The sequence below is a fragment of the Bos taurus genome, chromosome 14 (assembly GCF_002263795.3).
Source record: "Bos taurus isolate L1 Dominette 01449 registration number 42190680 breed Hereford chromosome 14, ARS-UCD2.0, whole genome shotgun sequence".
NCBI lineage: Eukaryota > Metazoa > Chordata > Mammalia > Artiodactyla > Bovidae > Bos > Bos taurus.
Genome location: NC_037341.1, coordinates 7,698,152 through 7,719,212, shown reverse-complemented (window position 1 = coordinate 7,719,212; position 21,061 = coordinate 7,698,152). Strand labels below are relative to the sequence as shown.

At 46.2% G+C, this 21,061-nt stretch overlaps 1 long non-coding RNA gene across 1 annotated transcript in view; it reads left to right on the top strand.

The window, feature by feature from the left end:
• The first annotated feature begins 5,550 nt into the window (after positions 1 to 5,550).
• Positions 5,551 to 21,061, top strand: part of LOC107133100 (uncharacterized) — a 61,924-nt gene continuing 46,413 nt past the window's right edge. The window contains exon 1 of the long non-coding RNA XR_001501810.3: positions 5,551 to 6,209. This is a non-coding gene — a long non-coding RNA (uncharacterized lncRNA). The remainder of the gene's footprint in view (positions 6,210 to 21,061) is intronic.

Below are 21,061 nucleotides of genomic sequence, written 5' to 3'. Positions count from 1 at the left end.
TCCTAGCATCAGAGTCTTTTCCAATGAGTCAACTCTTCCCATGAGGTGGCCAAAGTACTGGAGTTTCAGCTTTAGCATCATTCCTTCCAAAGAAATCCCAGAGCTGATCTCCTTCAGAATGGACTGGTTGGATCTCCTTGCAGTCCAAGGGACTCTTAAGAGTCTTCTCCAATACCACAGTTCAAAAGCATCAATTCTTCAGCGCTCAGCCTTCTTCACAGTCCAACTCTCACATCCATACATGACCACAGGAAAACCATAGCCTTGACTAGACGGACCTTTGTTGGCAAAGTAATGTCTCTGCTTTTGAATATGCTATCTAGGTTGGTCATAACTCTCCTTCCAAGGAGTAAGCGTCTTTTAATTTCATGGCTGCAATCAACATCTGCAGTGATTTTGGAGCCCAGAAAAATAAAAGCCTAGTTTTACAATTTATGACAGGTGTGACTTCATGTAAATGACTTCAACTGCACTAAGCCCCAGCTTCTTCATCTCCAAAAATAGTGAAATGATAGTACCCAGTTCACGGGGATTTTGTAGCAGTGAAATGAGAGGAAGTGGTCACCTCTGAGCAGAATGCCTGCTCCATGTCCAGAAGGATGTTTTTCTGGCCTTCCCACGGTGTATGAGAAAACCAAGCCTCTGAGAAGCGCTGTGACTTGCTGAGTTTGTGCTGACATGGAAGGGCAGGGCCAGGCCTCCCGGTTCCCAGATCAAATTTTTTTTTTCAAATGCCACACTCATTGTAAGTTTAAATAAGTGGTTATTGGAGTGGAAATCTTCCAGGGTATAAAATGACAAAACAGATTCTCTGAAGGGAGAAAGGCTTTCTTCCAATTTCTAAATCAAATAGTTATTTTTCAAGTTTTGAAAGAGAGTTGATTTTCTTTATTTTTTTTTTAATTTTGAAAAAGAACAAGTTAAAAGGTAGCACTTTATTTTCTTTAAAAAAATTTTTTTAATTGAAGGATAATTGCTTTACAGAATTTTGATTTCTATCAAACCTCAACATGAATCAGCCACAGGTGTACATATGTCCCCTCCTTTTGAACCTCCCTCCCATCTCCCACCCCATCCCACCCCTCTAGGTTGATACAGAGCCCCTGTTTGAGTTTCCTGAGCCATACAGTGAATTCCTGTTGGCTGTCTATTTTACATATGGTAATGTAAGTCTCCATGTGACTCTCTCCATACATTTCACCCTCTCGTCCCCTCTGCCCGTGTCCATAAGTCTATTCTCTTTGTCTGTTTCTCCATTGCTGCCCTGTAAGTAAATTCTTCAGTCAATTTTCTGAGTTTAAGAAAATTGATTACAAATTAAGCCAGTAAACCATCAGAGCTTTTAGGGAGTTTAGAAAACAGCCTGTTAGCCAGAGGGATTGATTTGGTTCCTGGGACGGGCCTGCTATCCTGTTACACCAGGCACCGTTGAGAAGGTAGGAAAGCGAACACCTAGGAGCCTCCATCCAGCTCACACGAAGAAGAGTGTCGAGAAGCGAGGGGCTGCATGGGGGTGGCGTAAGACAGACAGGGCACTGGAAGTGAAGGGAGCAGGACAAGCTCCGTGTGTTCCAGGAGGCTTCCACCAGAAGCTCATCCACCTGGTGACAGCCAGGCCTAGAAAGGCCAGACTGAATTAGCAAATCAGACAACATACATACAGGCTGAGCAAGGCAGCTTCTGGGTGGTACCAATACAGAACAAGTACATAAAGGAACAAGGGTGAACTTCATCAGACGCTGTCTTTTTTTTTTTTTTTGTAATATTTATTTATTTGACTGTGCTGGGTCCCAGTTACAGCATTTGACCTCTTAGTTGAACATGCACATTCTTAGTTGCAGCATATGGGATTTGTTTCCCTGACCAGGGATCAAACCCAGGCCCCCTGTATTGAGAGCTCACAGTCTTAGCCACTGGATCACCAAGCAAGTCCATGACCTCTTTTCCTGATGTGAATGAATTCCCTTGTTATTGGGAAAATCCTATTTTATAAACACAATCATTAGGTTGTGTAGCTGTGTTGATTAGGGTGACTAATGTCAGTTGTTATAGCAAACAACCCCATAATTTCAGTGGCCTAACACAATCAAAATTTGTTTCTTCCAACATAAAGTTCAGTGGGGTTGGATTGCTTAATTTCCTAAGTCCAGATGACTCAGTAATCCAGGTGCCATTCGGTCAAGGCCCCAGATGTCTGCAGAACATCAGAGTCCCTTTGCAGGCTCAGAATTCAGTATTAGAAATTTTACATTCAGGTAGCACATGATCAATAAGAAAGAGTAGAATAGTTCATATTCGGAAGCAGCCATAAGATTAGGATCACAGAGTCTGGGAAATACAGCTTGACTGTGTGCTCAGAAAGAGGAAGGTGGGTCTGGTGACCACTTGGCCAGATGCTGCCTTAATATCAGAGGCAAGAGCAGCAGTTGGATGAACTGGGAGGGTGCATTCACGTCACCTGCGTGTCCTTTCTTCAATCCAGAGTGCTTTGGTTTCTTCCTCCTTCTTAAATAACTCCAGCTCTTAAGGAAAGTGAATAGAATAGAAAGCTTCAGGTGTGTTTAAGGCTGGCTTCATCCTCTATTTGGTTTTGTGCCAGACCCAGTGGGCAAAGGGAAGAATGACAATGGGGTGCTGATGTTCACAGCTAACAGAGGACACAGGCTCTTGTTTCAGCATATGTGCTAAGTCACTTGAGTCATGTCCAACTCTTTGCCACCCTATGGACTGTAGCCCACCAGGCTTCTCTGTCCATGGGATTCTCCAGGCAAGAATACTGGAATGGGTTGCCTTGCCCTCCTGCAGGGGATCTTCCCAACCTCGGGAGCAAACCCTTGTCTCTTAGTTCTGCTCTGGCAGGCGGATTCTTTACCACTAGCCCCACCTGGGAATCCAGTTTAAGAATAATCCATGAAAGAATCCATGTACATACCAGACACTAAGACTTTGGTTTCCTTGTCTAGCCACTTGCTGGGTTGGTCCAGGCACAATTGGTCTGTTATTCCTGGTAGTGTGAGTGTATCTTTAAGATCTTCAAACTTTCCTGGGGGAAAAAAACGTGCTGTACAAGGCAAAGTTTAGGAGGGCAAGAGAGATAATTAGGGGTATGTGAAATAGGAAAAGGAGTACGTCAAGGCTGTATATTGTCACCCTGCTTATTTAACTTCTATGCAGACTACATCATGAGAAACGCTGGGCTGAAAGAAGCACAAGCTGGAATCAAGATTGCTGGGAGAAATATCAATAACCTCAGATATGCAGATGACACCACCCTTATGGCAGAAAGTGAAGAGGAACTCAAAAGCCTCTTGATGAAAGTGAAAGTGGAGAGTGAAAAAGTTGGCTTAAAGCTCAACATTCAGAAAACGAAGATCATGGCATCTGGTCCCATCACTTCATGGGAAATAGATGGGGAAACAGTGGAAACAGTGTCAGACTTTATTTTTCTGGGCTCCAAAACCACTGCAGATGGTGACTGCAGCCATGAAATTAAAAGACGCTTACTCCTTGGAAGGAAAGTTATGACCAACCTAGACAGCATATTCAAAAGCAGAGATATTACTTTGCCAACAAAGGTTCGTCAAGGCTACGGTTTTTCCTGTGGTCATGTATGCGTGTGAGAGCTGGAGTGTGAAGAAGGCTGAGCGCTGAAGAATTGATGCTTTTGAACTGTGGTGTTGGAGAAGACTCTTGAGAGTCCCTTGGTCTGCAAGGAGATCCAACCAGTCCATTCTGAAGGAGATCAGCCCTGGGATTTCTTTGGAGGGAATGATGCTGAAGATGAAACTCCAGTACTTTGGCCACCTCATGGGAAGGGTTGACTCATTGGAAAAGACTCTGATGCTGGGAGGGATTTGGGGCAGGAGGAGAAGGGGAAGACAGAGGATGAGATGGCTGGATGACATCACTGATTTGATGGACGTGAGTCTGAGTGAACTCCGGGAGTTGGTGATGGACAGGGAGGCCTGGCGTGCTGGGATTCATGGGGTCACAAAGAGTCGGACAGGACTGAGTGACTGATCTGATCTGAAAGTTCTCTTATCAGTCAGTGGGAGAGGGAGATTTGAAACTGAGCTTTATTCTTTATCAATTGAGCTCTGTTAGCCTAAATTAATTATTTCTACAGTTTATCTTCTCATTCACATGCTTATCTTAAAGTCCAACAGCTCTTTATTCAAATTCATTCTTTTATGCTTTGAGCTGTTTGACTTTTGGAAAGCCCTTTAACCATTTTAAACTTCTATTTTCGTATTTCTAAGTTGGATTTGATAATTTCTAAAACCACTCTGGACTCTCATCTTTTATGTTTCTCTTTTGGAAAATCCAAAAGGGAAGAAATGGAGGTGAATGGCTAAGAGTCCCGGTATCCATCTTCATTGAGATCTCAGATTTCCTCTCTGAGATTCTGGTAGGTGTTTCACAAATATTCTCACAACTTACGAGAGAGGTATAATTATTACCATTACATAGCTGTAATCATTACAATTCTGCTAGGCTCAGTAACTAGACCCAGACTGAATTGTTTGTAAGTGGTGGAGCAGAGATTCAAATTCACTTCTGCTTACACCAAATACCATGGGCTTGTCACTCTGACTCTCCTGTAGGGAGGAGCTGATTAAACATGCAGACAAAGAGTAGTCTCAGACAATAGAGTTTATTTAGATATCCACATTGTTGAAAGGAAATACCATTAAAGATAGGATATCCGGGAAAGGGGTTATTGTTAGAGGAAAGAAAAAGATGGGGAGACAACAAGCAAATAAAAACAACATAACAACAACAAAACAAAGTGCAACTTGCAAACAGCAAGTTTGCTGGATGGAAAAACTGAGAGTTGGCTGGGTTTCCCAGGTAGTCCAGTGGTAAAGAATCTGCCTGCCAGTGCAGGAGATGCAAGAGATCTGTGTTTGATCCCTCACTCAGGAAGATCCCCTGGAGGACAAAATGCAACCCACTCCAGTGTTCTTGCCTGAAACATTCCATGGACAGAGGAGCCTGGCCGGCTACAATCCATGGGTTCGCAAAGAGTCAGACTGAGTGACTGAGTACACATACACGCAAGAGTTAGCTAAGGTTTATTTTGTGTTTAACATATGATTGGGTCTTTCTGGTGCATGTAATAGTAGCACACTGGAACTAATGTGTTACAAGGATATAGTCGTACAGAGCTCAAGGTCATGGATTTAGCAACCCACTGAATTTGATTTAGCAACCCACTGAATTTGGCAACCCACTCCAGTACTCTTGCCTGGAAAATCCCATGGACAGAGGAGCGTGGTAGGGTACAGTCCATGGGGTCGCAAAGAGTTGGACATGACTGAGCAACATCACTCACTCACTTAAGAGGTTTGGAAGTGGGGATCCGAAGGGTCTCAGGCTTCTAACTCTTGTCTCTACTTCTCTCTGCTGGTTTATTTTAGCCTTTTCTTCCTCCATGACAGACAGGCTTCCCCTGATCTACAGTCTTTAGGGTAGGACCTGGCTGTCCCATGAGTTCCTGGTTGGCATGCTTCACAGAGACCCAGCCACCCACAGAGGCTGACTTTCTCTCTTAACTCCCACTTACTGCCACGTCCAAGTTCCTCCAAAGACAGTGATTGGCCTGGTGTATTAAGGAAGCTGTCCACTTGGTCCAGTCAATCCTGGGTCTCCACTGTTTTGAAGCAGAGAGCAAGCAGTGACAGGCTGTAGAGGTTAGGAGCCTGGGAGGGCCCTGTGGTGTCCTGCCCAGGTGTCTGACCAGGAGTTGAAAATCTATCAGCCCTCTTCTGACACTGCCTTGCCTGCAATATTTTCCATTTTATAGGAGGAATATAGGACCTCTCGAGCCGATACGGTCTTCAGACAGGGCATGTCCACCTTCCCCCATCTAGGACATGTCTGAAGACCCTCTTGGCTCCTGACGTCCTTTTGGGCTGGTGTTGGCCTGTTTGGGGCTTGAATCACAGCTTAACTTCTTCCTCTTCTCTATTCTACATCCTTCCCTTCTACCCTGCAAAGTTACCCTTCATTAAATTTTCTGTGTCCAAATTTCCATTTGCATCTGCTTCCTGGAGAACAGAACACATGGCAGCTGGCTCCCTGAGGTGCCTAGGAAAGAAGATGCTAAGGTGAGATTTGGAACTGCTTATCGGTGATGAGGTGTCCATCCATGGGGTTCAGAGGAGCACAGAGGCCTGCAGCACCAGGCAAGAGAAGATTCACTGCTGGTAAGCTCGGATGGCTATTGCTGGGAGGGGATGCATTCATTGGTGTCATGTATCAGACGTCTTGTAAATATGGGGCAAAGAGTAAATAGAAGGGCAATGAAATAGAGTGACCATTGCTAAGCTCAAGAGATACTCTGGAAAACCATGGTGAAAAGGAAAGAGTGACTAAATTGGCAAATAAGAGCTAAGAAAGCAGGGATCTCCTCATCAGCATTGCAAAGAGGCTTTCAAGTACACAACAATAAAGCAGAGAAAGCTGAAGACATGTCAGAATTCTTGAAAGAAAAAGTAACAGATATTGTATATTAATGCACACATGTGGAACCTAGAAAAATGGTATAGGTGATCTTTTTTTAGCTTTTTATTTTGTATTGGGGTATAGCCAATTAATAAACAATGTTGTGATAGTTTCAGGTGGACAGTATCTATTCTCCCCTAAACCCCTCTCCCATCCAGGCTGCCACAGAACATTGAGCAGAGTTCCATGTGCTATCCAGTAGGTCCTCGTGATCCATTTTAAATATAGCAGTGCGTTCATGTCCATCCCAAACTCCCTAAGTATTTTGTGCCCCCTCCTTCCCCTTGGCAACCATAAATCCACTCTCTAACTCTGTGAGTCTCTTTCTGTTTTGTAAGTTAGTTCATTTGCATCATTTATTTTTAGATTCCACAGAAAAAGGAAGTCATAATGATATTTCTCCTTCTCTGTTTCACTTACTTCACTTGGTATGTTAGCTTCTGGGTTTATCCACGTTGCTGTAAATGGCATGATTTCATTCTTTTTAGTGGCTGAGTAATATTGCATTGAATATATGTACCACATCTTCTTTATCCATTCCTCTGTCGATGGGCATTTAGGCTGCTCTCATGTTCTGGCTATTGTAAACACTGCGGCAATGAACATTGTGGTGCATGGATCCTTTGGGATCATGTTTTTCTCCTGATAACATGCCCAGAAGTGGGATTGCAGGTCATATGGTAGCTCTATTTTTAAGTTTTCTTTTTTTTAAAGGAACCTCCATACTGTTCTCAACAGTTGCTGCGTTAGGGTACACTGGGTACCTTAATTTTTATTTCAAGGTCTGTTGCTAGGGTAACCATCATGCTACAGACCCCATCCTCCTGATGGGCAGAAGACCCCAGAATATAGTTACTGGACATCTACTCCCTAGACTCTCTCTCTATATACAGCCTGGAAGAGCAAATGATTTTCCTGAACCATATTAACAGTGCCACCAAGTTTCAGATGCAACTTCGTCTATCTTCAAAGCCATTGTTCTTCCTTTTATATCCCGCTGTTTTCCTATTTAATGCATATTTTTTTAATAATCAGTCTGTTGGCAAAGTGTCTAGATTTACAGGCAGAGAAAAACCAAGCTGATAGACAACAACTGCAGCGTGTAGCTGGAAACAGTTGGAACACTGTGTGTAAGACAATGAGCTGAGTGTTTGTGATTTGTTCATTCATTCTTTGATTTATTATCTAACAAGCCTTTATTAAGCCCTTACACCATGCCAGGCCCTAGGCTAGGTACTGCAGATACAGCAAGGATTAAAGCTTAGATTCTGAGTCCAAAAGTTTATGATCCAGCAGAACAGAATGGCTTGTAAACAAGTTAAGTGCAATAAATCATTTAAAGGCAGATAAAGGAAGGTGAAAGCTTCCATTTATAACCTATGAGAATAACCGAGCACCGTGTTTTGAAGTTGGAAGCCTGCAGGACTACTGTGCCCACCAGGATCAGATAAACGCTGGAATTATCTGGTACAGAACAGGCGATTAAACTGATAACCCTCTTTCCCTTGTGCAACTGATCCCGGTGTGAGCCCGAATACCAGGAGGCATCCTGTGTCCCATGTTACAGAAAATCACAGCCAGGGCTTTGTGTGGGGTAGCTCGAGCAGGTGTGGCCCACTGACAACTTTTGAGCGACACAGAATGTGTTGGCAACATCGCCACTTTAATTTCTCCATTCGATGATGATTTCTAGTGCCAAGCATCATTTTTTTGAAGTCAGAAGCCTGCAGGACTACTGTGCCCACCAGGATCAGTTAAATGCTGGCATTATCTGGTATCCTTCCACTCAACGTTGGAAAGAGCACTGTTGTGTTAGGTGCTAATAAAACAAGAACACATGATCCACTTTTTTTTTTCTAGCACTGATTTCTGTATGTCCTGTGTTTCTATGTTTCTATATGCCCCACAAACATATGTGAATGTTTCTATAGTCTACAGCCGCTCTCCTACTTACTGGGCACCTATCAGAGCTTCCAATAGTAAAAGTTCAGGAAAGAAGAGCTGTTGGTTGCGTGGCAGGGTCCTCATGGAGAAAAGTCAAAGCATCCATATGCCCTCCCTTCCGTTCCACCTCCCCCACCCATACAGGTGGCTGGATGATGAGTTCAGGCTCCACTGTGCACAGCTCCAGCACGCCAGCTCCCTGGGCTCCATCCCCCTCCAGTGTGCATCCTCCATGCAGCCAGAGGTTGATAGGCGCAAGCTTTAGATTTCAGTTGGTGCAGGATTCCTCTTGGCCTCAGATGGCCCATCTATGCTGTTACTGTAGCATTCTGCATTCGTGACAGGGCCTCAACTTCTAAATCAAGTGATACTTTGCCTTTCATTCTGCTATCGTGTCTTGTATTTTGAACTTTTAATTTTGTATTGGGTATAGCCGATTAACAATCTTGTGATAGTTTCAGGTGAGCAGCAAGGGGACTCAGACATGCATATATGCACATCCATTCTCTCCCATACCCCGATCCCATCCAGGCTGCATGTAACATTAAGCAGAGTTCCATGTGCTATACAGTAAGTCCTCGTTGGTTATCCATTTAAAATGCATCTGCTATTATGTGTTTTTTTTTTTTAATTTTAATTGGAGGCTAATTACTTTACAATATTGTAGGGGTTTTTGCCAAACACTGACATGAATCCGCCATGGGTATACATGTGTCCCCATCCTGAACCCCTCTCCCATCTCCCTCCCCATCCCATCCCTCAGGGTCAACCCAGTGCACCAGCCCCGAGCACCCTGCCTCATGCATCGAACCTGGACTGGCAATCTATTTCACATATAATATTATACATGTTTCAATGCCATTCTCTCAAATCATCCCACCCTTGCCCTCTCCCACAGAGTCCAACAATCTGTTCTTTACATCTGTGTCTCATTTGCTATCTCTCATACAGGGTTATTGTTACCATCTTTCTAAATTCCATATATATGCGTTAGTATACTGTATTGGTGTTTTTCTTTCTGGCTTACTTCACTCTGTATAATAGGCTCCAGTTTCATCCACCTCATTAGAACTGATTCAGGTGTATTCTTTTTAATGGCTGAGTAACATTCTGTTGTGTATATGTACCACAGCTTTCTTATCCATTCGTCTGCTTTTGGACATCTAGGTTGCTTCCATGTCTTGGCTATTATAAACAGTGCTGTGATGAACATTGGGGTACACGTGTCTCTTTGAATTCTGGTTTCCTCGGTGTTTATGCCCAGCAGTAGGATTGCTGGGTCATATGGCAGTTCTATTTCCAGTTTTTTAAGGAATCTCCACACTGTTCTCCATAGTGGCTGTACTAGTTTGCATTCCCACCAACAGTGTAAGAGGGTTCCCTTTTCACCACACCCTCTCCAGAATTTATTGCTTGTAGACTTTTGGAGAGCAGCCATTCTGACCAGTGTGAGATGGTACCTCATTGTGGCTTTGATTTGCATTTATTATGTGTTGTGTCTACAAATTTTTTAGAATCCAAGGGAGAAAGAGGGGTCACTGGCGGGGCAGAAATCAGGTACTAATGCCTGAGTGCTCTTAGTACCACAGAAACAATTTCATTCTTGCAGCCAAGGCAAGAGCACATGAGTTGAGGGGGGAAACAGGCATGCTTCATCAAAACTGCTCCACATGCCAAGACAGGCATGCCAAACGCTCACATCCACCAACAGGCACTGGGCTCTGTGCCGGCCTGGACACACTCACGAACCTCTAGCCTGGATGGACTTGTCCTTGTTATAGCCAAGACTGCATGGGTCTTACTGCCATGCTTGGCACAAATTCACTCCCAAATAAAAAAAAGTGTTGATGCTTAATGTGGTTTAAGAATGGATACTCAGTAGACTGTCCCAAAAAGGATGATCACATATGTGACTCAGATGGATCCTCTATCATTCTCTGGGGGCTTCCCTCGTAGCTCAGTTGGTAAAGAATCTGCCTCCAATGCAGGAGACCCCAGTTCGATTCCTGGGTTGGAAAGATCCGAAGGAGAAGGGATAAGCTCCCACTCCAGTATGCTTGGGCTTGCCTTGTGGCTCAGCTGGTAAAGAATCCGCCTGCAATGTGGAGACCTGGGTTTGATCCCTGGGTTGGGAAGATCCCCTGGAGAAGGGAAAGGCTACCCACTCCAGTATTCTGGCCTGGAGAATTCCATGGACCATACAGTCCATGGGGTCACAAAGAGTCGGACACGACTGAGTGACTTTCACTTTCACTTATTCTCTGTGTGTGTTTTCACACATGTGCACACACACACATGTATCTGAGGTTTCCAGCAGAAGGGAATTACTCCTGCAGAGAAGGAGGCTGGCATTGGCATTTCTGTGAGTCCTGGGCTATCAAGAGAAGTACAAATTTGGAAAAAGGTCTAGAAATATCCTCTAAGAACAAGCTAGAAGAAGTTCCATGCAAAGAGGGGAGTAAGGGTCCATCACTGGGAAAGCTGAGCCCTGCTTCCTCCAGCCTCAGCCTCCTGCCATCTGGCCTCGCCCACCGCAGTGGCTCTGCCCACGGACCTGTGTATCTCCCATACCCGACTCCTCTGTCTTTCCTTGGCTCATGCCATCTCCCTTCCTGGAAAGCTGCCAAAGAGCCTTGCCTCAATTTGACGAGGGCCCCCTCCCCTGTGCTCCAGAGGCTGTGGGTGCCCCCCGGTCCCATCCCATCTCAGCTCGTCTGCAGCAGCAATAAGCAGCCACACCTGCTTCCAGCCACCGGCCCTTCCCTCCTGCTGCTTCTCTGCCCCACGGCTGCTTTTGGCAGAAGCCAGCTTCACAGAGCACAGGGCAGGTGTGAAGACTTCACACCTCCCGGAACAAACCCCAGTCAGCAAGGGGAAAGAGCGTGTGAACATATGCCCAGCTTCCTGGGCCCTTGAGAGGACAATTCTGGGATGCATTTTACACAGTTGTCACCTGTGGGTACAGGGTCACCTGCCCACGAATGCCTCTTGAGTGGCTTTTGTTCCTCTGGAATCACCTTCCCCTGGATCTCACTTCCTCAGGGTCAGCTGGGTTGGGGGAAGTCCTGAGATGCCAGGTAAGATCTTCAAATTCCTCACAGCCTTAGCTGGTGGTGGCACCTGACAACTGGTGAGGGTCCTCTCCTCCAGGTGCTTCCCAGGCGATGCTAGGGGTGAAGAACTCACCTGTCAACGCAGGAGGCATAAGGGATGTGAGTTTGAACCCTGGGTCAAGAAGATCCCCTGGAGGAGGGCATGGCAACCCATTCCAATGTTCTTGCCTGGAGAATCCCATGGACAGAGGAGCCTGGAGGGCTACAGTCCACGGGTCACAAAGAGTTGGACAAGACTGAAGAGACTTAGCAGGCAGGCCTTTCTCAGAGCACTGCCCATCACAGCACGTAGCTCCATGCATCACAATGCCCTGTTTCCTGCCCTGCCCTCCCCGCTGAGGCAGCTATGTCTTTGTCCCTTTAGACTCCCAGTACTTGGCAGATAGGAAAATCTAGTAAATATTTGTTTTTTAACTCAAGGATTCACCAACCACAAGGCTTAATTACTTCCTTTACAAACACGCCTATAATCCCCCTGACCTTTAAGAGTTTCCGAGAGGACAACAGGGTCTCATAAAGCTCCAGGCACAAGGGGATGTCCTGACATATTATGACCACGTGTTATGGCCTGAACCGCACCCCCCCCCCCAGATGTGTATGCTGACGCCTAAGCCCCAGCATCTCAGAATGTGACTGTATTTGTGGACAAGGCCTTGAAAGAGATGTATTTAAGGTAGAAGGAGGTCACAAGCTGGGCCCTAACCCAATGTGACTGTTCTCCTCAGAAGAAGAGGAAATGGGAGCACAGAGTGCCACCAGGCACGGACGCAGAGAAGACAGCCGTCACTGCAAGCCCAGGCCAGCCGCCTCGGGAGAAACCAACCCTGCCCGCATCTAATCCCGGATTTCCAGTGTCCAGAGTCATGAGAAGACAAATCTGTTATTTAGGCCATCCAGTCTGTGATATATTCCTACCGCTGCCCTGGGAGACTAATACACTGGTTATCTGAGGTTATAATCTTAGATGCGGGAAGAGTGTATCCCAGAACCAGAAGAGCTGGCTTACATTTCTTAGATATTTTTAGGGGCTTTGATCTTGCTCAGATTTTTTAGTGATCTTTTCGTATAAATGCTGCTTCCAAGGCAGGATTAAGATGCGATTAAAAACAATCTGGGTCATAATACATAAACACACACATGCTGGGTCTGCCTTCCTGATCCTGAAACCCTTTTCCCAGACTCATGGGCCAAGTAGTGTAGCTGTAACCCAAGTGAGCACCCCCACTGCCGCTCAGGGGAGTGGCGACAAGGCCAAGATGCAGCCAGAGCAAAGCTCGAAGACAAGCCGTGGCGACAGGGACAGAGGGCACCTTACCCAACGCAGTGCCCTCCTGTGATCCATCCAACCAGCCCCCCACCCCCCAGCATCATGGTTCTCCCAGGAAGAAGCCTGGTTTCCAGCCCCGTGTTCACCCTCATCCAGGAGAGAAGGAGCAGCTAGATTCATCGACACCACCTCACAGATCTTTAATGTGTATCCAGGTTCAGGGCCAGTTATATTTTACAAATAGATTTCTTGCAGCATTAAATTGCATGCCACAACACCCATCCGTTTTAAGTGTACAGGTCAGTGATTTTTCACAAGTATATTTACAAATTTATGCAGCCATCACCTCATTATAATTTTTGAACATCTTCATCCCTCCAAGAAGAATCATCATGGTCATTCATGGTCCTCTTCCACCCTCTTCCATCCCTCCTTCCACTCAAGATAAACACGAATTGACTTTCTGTCTCTGTAGATTTTCCTTCCCTGGACATTTCTTATCAATGGAATCAGGCAGCCTGTGGTCTTTTGCATTTGGCTTCTTTCACGGAGCATCATGGCTCTGAGGTTTATCCATGTTGGAGCATGCATCAGTACTTTGTCCTTTTTAATTGCTAAACTGTATATAATTAATTGCATACAGTAATCAGAGCTTACTGCTTTAAGTTATATTGTGTGTGTGTGTGTGTGTGTGTGTAGGGCTAATAGGAGTTGCGGACATGTGGGGTGGGTGGGGGTGGCTTGCTCTATATTAAGTTATTTTAGTGTCTGTCCATTCCTAAGACTTACGTGACCCTTTTATGGGGCTCTAAGCTGGGGCTGGACAGGGAATCTAGCTGGTGGCTGCTTCTATCGTGAAGGCAAGGGCTGGCCAGAACAACCTGTTTTTCCCTCCTTCCCAAGCCTTTGGCACAGTTCCTCTGAAATCAATAGGATTCCCGATTGCTCAAGGAGTAGGACCTTCTCCCTCATAACTGAATTCTTTTCATGCTTGACTTGTCTTATTTCAAAAGTTGATCTCCTCATTCTCTTCAAGACTAAGGTCAAGGTCATAATGACCTCATTAGCCTTTGTCCCATGAGGAAAGATCTGGGGCTTGAGTTGATAGGGAGCTCGGCAAAACGCCACCTTGAGAAGCACCTGCCAGAATCCTCCTGCCCTGTGGTTGGCCTCATGGGATGTGTTAAGTGGTACCCAGCCCAGGCTCCGTGCCGACCTCAGTGAGAGGATCCAGGCACTGCCCAGAGGGATGCTGACGAGCTGGAGCTTATCCCAGTGCTGTTGTTGTTTAGTTGCTAAATCCTGTCCAACTTTCTGCGACCCCATGGACTGTAGCCCACCAGGCGCCTCTGTCCATGGGATTTCCCGGGTAAGAATACTGGAGTGGGTTATCATTTCCTTCTCTGGGGATCTTCCTGATCCAGGGATCAAACCCATGTCTCCTACGTCTCCTGCACGGGCAGGCAGATTCTTTATTGCTGAGCCACCAGGGAAGCCCTTATTCCAAAGAGGCCAGCCTAGTAGGCAGAGTATCTACCATACTCATGCAGCATGTTCGTACTTGTGTTCAAGAAGGGCCATCATATGGGAGGAATGAGCTGGGAGCTCCTCTCTGAGTGTCCAGAAGGCTGGGAAAATCCTGTGTGTGTGAGTCACAGTGTGTGGGCCATGGGAGGGTGACCGGGAGGAGTCCCGTGGGCCAGGGGCTTGCGGTCCGGCTGGGACACCAGTCCCGATAGGTGGTGTGGATCCCCATTCGGAGTTTAGATAGAATTCTGGTTGTGTCAGCTGGGAAACTCAGCTTGGGCTGGGAGGGGAAAGCTGCCATCTGTGCCTCGGACTCTCTTCTGCTGAAGGCATGGGGATGCCAGCATCCTGCCTGCCCTTGGCCAGGACTGTTGAGTTTCTGGGCATGGCTGACCCTTCTCAAGAAGAGCCTCTGGGTACTGCCGAGCGGGTAATTTCTTTTTTGTCACTGTAGGCTTTTTCCCGTTTTCTGGAGCTCTGGGCTTTGGGGTTAAATGGCAGGGGTTAAGTAATGAGAAAGAAGAAAATCCATGAGGGATTCCCATGTAGCCTATTGTCCCCAGTAAGTCCTCCTTAATATTCCCAGAGTTACTGAGGCAGTTTAATGGCTCCTGTATTTAAGAGGGACAGCGAACTCACCCAGCAGACATTTTTTATAAAATCCTTTATGAATCGCAACAATGTCCACATTACGATTTTACATCCCGCTTTAATAAGGATCGAATTGCCACGGGTGATTTTGAATGAGAGGGTCTTGTCTTCTAACTGCAGTAGGTCTTCTGGCAACAGGCCTGATTTACTTCCTGGCTCCGCACCAGATTAAATTAACTTTCTCCACAGTTCATCTCTTAACCCTCTTTGGGCAGCAATCTACATGGACAGATCAAATTTTACAGAATTTCTGGCTCTCAGGGGGCCTTAGAAGCTTCTCAACAAAGCGTAGGCATCCAGGAAATAGCAGGACAGATCAGTGAAGGGTCCAATCTCTGCAGGATAATGTCAAGGGTGGGCTTTCCCTTTATAGCAGCAGGCAGTTCTTGTGTTCAGTGATTCCACAGAAATTCCTACTGAGCAGAGAAACGTACACCAGGCAAAGTGGTCTTGGAAGCAAAAAGATCTGAGTTCTGTCTGAATGCAATGGTTAATTTTATGTTACTTGACTGGGCTGAGAGATGCCCAGATTAACAGGTAAAATATTATTCCAGGTGAGCTGATGGGTGTTCATTGGAAGGACTGATGTTGAAGCTGAAACTCCAATACTTTGGCCACCTGATGTGAAGAGCTGACTCATTTGAAAAGACCCTGATGCTAGGAAAGATTGAAGGCAGGAGGAGAAGGGGATGATAGAGGATGGGATGGTTGGATGGCATCACCGACACAATGGACATGGGTTTGGGGTGGACTCCGGGAGTTGGTGATGGACAGGGAGGCCTGGCGTGCTGCAGTTCATGGGGTCGCAAAGAGTCGGACAAGACTGAGTGACTGAACTGAACTGAACTGAGCTGATAAGGATGCTTCTGGAAGAGACTAACACTTGAATTGGTAGGCGATAAAGAAGATTGCCCTCTCAGTGTGGATGGACACTGACCTGTTGGGGGCCTGCATAGAACAATAGGGTGGAGGAAACATGAATTTGCTCTCTGCTTGAAATGGGACAGCATTTTTTCTTGCCTTTGAACAATACCACTCCTGGTTCTTGGGCCTTTGGACTTGGACTTATAACTTTGGCGCTCTGGGTCCTTTTATCCACAAACCATACTTCATGGATAGATGTGCTGGTTGTTGCTTGTGTGTGTGTGTGTGTGTGTATGCTCAGTTGTGTCTGACTCTTTGGGACCTCCATGGACTGTAGCCCACCAGGCCCCTCTGTGGTTTTCCCAGACAAGAATACTGGAATGGGTTGCCATCTCCTTCTCCAGGGCATCTTCCAAACCCAGGGATCAAATTGGCATCTTCTGCGTCTCCTGCATTGGCAGGACGATTCTTCACCACTGAGCCACTTGGGAAACCCCAGTTCTCACTTACTAGTGAATAAACCAAGGCCCAGAGAGGTTGGCCAACTTCCCTAAGGCCCCACAGCTAAGACATGATATATCCAGGACACAAATCCAGATTTGTTGAATTCTAATTTGTATTTTCTCCATGCATTAGTACACTCTGCACCTTCTGTTCTTTAGCAGATGCTGAGTTAAAATTATTACAGGTATGTGTATATCTTTAAAAGATCCAAAACCAGTAAATAGAAAATTAATTTGAAATTATTTTTAAAGATATTTCTCAGCTAAAGAATAAAATTCCTGCCTTGAAAATTGAAGTCATAGAGTAATTACAGGGGCACTCACAAAGCCCTTCTGTATTTGGTCCTGAACTTGAACGGGAGAATCTATTGAGAGCTGGTGTAAATTCCTGAAAAGGTGACCTGGGGTCTGAGATTAGCCCAAAGCAGATAAGGATAAATGTTTTCTTCAAAGCTGTTAGTGCTGGTGGGCTACATACGTGTCTCTAGTGGTAAAGAATCCAACTGCCAATGCAGAAGACGCAAGAGACATGGGTTCGATCCCTAAGTTGGGAAGATCTCCTGCCATAGGAAGTGGCAACCCACTCCAGTATTCTTGCCTGGCAAATCTCATGGACAGAGGAGCCTAGTGGGCTATAGTCCATGGATTTGCAAAGAGTTGGACCTGACTGAGTGACCAAGGACACACCACACACACACACTCACACACACACACACACCTACACACACACACAATGTATGTAGGTCAATCCCGATCTTCCAATTTATCTCTTCCCCCTGGCTTATCCTCTAGTAACCATAAGTTTGTTTCCCCATCTGTGACTCTATTTATGTTCTTATCATCTTACCTGAACATCTTTAGGCAAGAAATGCAATATTTCTCAATTTTTTCATTTACCAAAGTAAGAATAAGGACATCTATCTATTTACAAAGATAATTTGATGAGATCACTTACATCAATGCCAGGCACATAGTAGACAATAAATGCTTATTATAAATAACTGAGAGGCTTCCCCAGAGCCTCACCAGTAAAGAATCCACCTGCAATGTAGGAGATGCCGGTTTGATCCCTGGGTCCTGAAGATCCCCTGGAGGAGGGCACAGCAACCCACTCCAGTATTCTTGCCTGGAGAATCCCATGCAGGAGCCTGGCGGGCTACTGTCCATGGGTTGCAAAGAGTCGGACACGACTGGAGCGACTTAGCATGTATGCCTCAATAACTGAACTAACTTTGTAATGTGAGTCTCCAAGAATTTACAGAGGAAAAGAAAGAAGAAAGGAAGACAGCATCAAGAAGTACCCCCCACCCCCCGCCACACACACACACACACACACACACACACACACAAACACATCCCTGACACCTAATGCTTTCCCCACATTTCCCATCGCTTTCTAAAGCCAGTCACATCCAGGAGAGATAGGTTTTCTTGCAGTGGACAGTTCCCAGATATTTTCAACTGTGACTTAAACACCAAGAGATGCTTAGTTTGTGAAGCTGCATGTGTATCCAGCTGTGCTGCCTCCCAACAGACAGTGAACAAGTGCCTGCTTTCTGCCTCTGCCTTGGATCTGGTACCCTCAGCTCCACCACGTGTAGCCCAGAGTAGGTGCCGTGTGCTGGTCTGAGCTCGGGAGCAAGAAAGAGAAGAAGCGAAGGGAGAAAGCGAGGGAGGAAGGGGAGAGAGGTTGGTGTACGTGTCCATACACATCCAGGCACATCTCCCACCAGGCGTGGGTGGCAGGAGAGCGTGGTTCTTGGGTAGGTGTCAGAGCACTCGCTGTTTGAAAGCACCGTCACACTTCTAATTTACCGTGAATACCATGGCATGCCCCCAGATGTTGGCTCGGGATGGTTCCATGTGGCCTGCTCTGCTGAAATGTTGATCCTGCAGCTGTTGCTGAAGTACCAGGGGATTGTGGTCACTGGTAAGTTCAACACTTGCCAGATTCTGTTAATAGATGCAAGAATTCGATGATCTTCTAACATATGGTGATCTAACAAAGGGTAAGAAGTATTTCCAAGTGGCATTAATGGTAAAGAATTCTGCTAATGCAGAAGACACAAGTTCCATCCCTGGGTCAGGAAGATTCCTTGGAGAAGGAAATGGCACCCCATTGCCTGGAAAATCCGATGGACAGAGGACCCCTGAGGGTTACCACTCCCTGGGGTTGCAAAGAGTTGGGCATGACTCAGCATGTGTGCACACTAACACAATGGCAGCTTTTGCCTTTGCACAGCACTCTGGAGTTGAACACTTTCTCTGTAGACCACTGCCCTCTATGCCCCAGGTCTCTGTCTTGACCCTCCTCCTACACCACCCAGCTTGTCAACTGATAAAGCTGTTGGCCCCTGGAATTTAGAAGTCATTCCAGAGCAGTTGGTTTCAGGCTGACCTGGATTCAGATCCTAGCTCTGCCCCTTGTCAGCTGTGTGACCTTGAGCAAATGACCTAACCTTTCTGAGCCTCAAACGTTCCCATATGCAAAATGGGAAAGAATGGACCTTACTCATTCATAGTTGTTGCAAGAATGGTAAAGGGTGATGCTTGCAAAAGGTCCAGTCTCGTAGATATGAGATGATCCGTGAGTCTTCTCCCTCCTCTTCTCATCTATGGATGTGTCCCAGAAATGTATAAAACATTCCGGGGTGGCCATTTTTCTTTGTGTTTCTCTCAGGATCCTAGCACATAATAGGGCAGCAGTTCTCAAACCTCTGTCCATCAGTGTGAGCTGGGGCTTGTTACAGACACAGGTTCTCAGGCCTGTGTGTAATGATGCTAATGTTGCAAGGTTGCAGAGCCTAGGAGTCTGCTTCTAAAGAGGAGCCTTGGGGGATATAGGAATGTCCCCTTGAGAAAACCTCATATTCCATAAAGACCCAGGGTTTCACTGAAGCTCACCTGACAGGCTGTGGGTCTGTGAGGCAGAGGAAAAAGGAAAAGGGGGATTGAATTACCACCTCACACCCATCGGAATGACCATTATCAAAGAATGTCCAAGTGATAAGTGCTGGAGAGGGTGTGGAGAAAAGGGAACCCTCTGGCACTACTGGTGGGAATGCCAATTGATACAGCCATTAAGGAGAACAGTATGGAGAGTCCTTAAAAAACTAGGAATAAAACTGCCACATGACCCAACTATCCCACTATTGGGCACATACCCTGAGGAAACCGCAATTGAAAAAGATACCTGTACCCCAACATTCATTGCATCACTATTTACAATAGCTAGGACATGGAAGGGAGAAGGCAATGGCACCCCACTCCAGTACTCTTGCCTGGCAAATCCCATGGATGGAGGAGCCTGGGAGGCTGCAGTCCATGGGGTCACTAAGAGTTGGGCACGACTGAACGACTTCACTTTCACTTTTCACTTTCATGCATTGGAGAAGGAAATGGCAACCCACTCCAGCGTTCTTGCCTGGAGAATCCCAGGGACAGAGGAGCCTAGCGGGCTGCCATCTGTGGGGTTGCACAGAGTTGGATACGACTGAAGCGACTTAGCAGCAGTAGCAGCAGGACATGGAAGTAACCTAGAGGCCAGAGGACAGAGGAATGGATGAGGAAGTTGTGGTACATATACACAGTGGATTATTAGCCATAAAAAAGAAACGCATTTGAGTCAGTTCTAATGAGGTGGATGAACCTAGAGCCTATTACACAGAGTGAAGTCAGTCAGAAAGAGAAAAATAAATACGGTATATTAACACATACACGTGGAGTCGAGAAAGATGGCACTGATGACCTATTTGCAGGGCGGCAGTGGAGACGCACACAGAGAACAGACTCGTGGGCGCAGGGGAGTGTGAGAGGACGGGACGAATCGAGAGACTGGTGCTGAAACGTACACATGACCATGTGTAACCATGGATTGTCAGTGGAAACCTGCCGTGTGATGCGCGGAACTCAAACCTGGTGCTCTGTGACGACCCAGGGAGGTGTGATGGGGTGGGAGGGAAGTTCAAGAGGACGTGTGTCTACCTACGGCTCATTCATGCTGCTGTATGGCAGAAGCCGACACAGTACTGTAAAGCAATTGTCCACCAATTAAAAATAACTAAATTTTAAAAAGAAAGAATGCATTTCTGTTGCTTTAAGCCAAAAAAAGGGGGTGTTTTCAAAGATTGAGGACAGAGAGGGAGGGACCCTTCACAGCCATCTTTCTCTAGATGGGGAAGGTTTACAAAGCTCTGTCTCTTGTTGCCCATAAAACAGCTATTGTGCTTAAATTGGCAATGTTTAGCAAAAGAGGAATGCCACCTTGGCTCCAAGTGACTGTAATCACAGCACTTAATTAAAGGCTGCCGGCGGGAAGGCCTTCTTGGCATCAGAAAACTCCCTCTGGGGCAGCCGCCCAAATGCCAGCAGTTGGTAGCTGGAACTCTGGGAGGATGGCTCCCTGGGGGTTCCTAAGGAACTTAGTTCTGAAAGCGTCTTTGCACCTCCCCATCAGCATCAGGGAACCATAGTGGGGAGACCAAGTGTTTTTCAGCATCAAGATCCACCTGGTCTTCAACGACTTGTGATGCCGAGAGAATGAATTACTCCCATTTCTCCTCCTCTCTTCTGCTTTCACCTGAAGACAGTTTTCAGGAGGGGAATAAAGTGGTCCAGGGGGGTGAATCAGAGGTGAGGGCTGCAGACACCAGTCCCCAAGCCCAGGGCTCAGTTTGGTTCCTGCC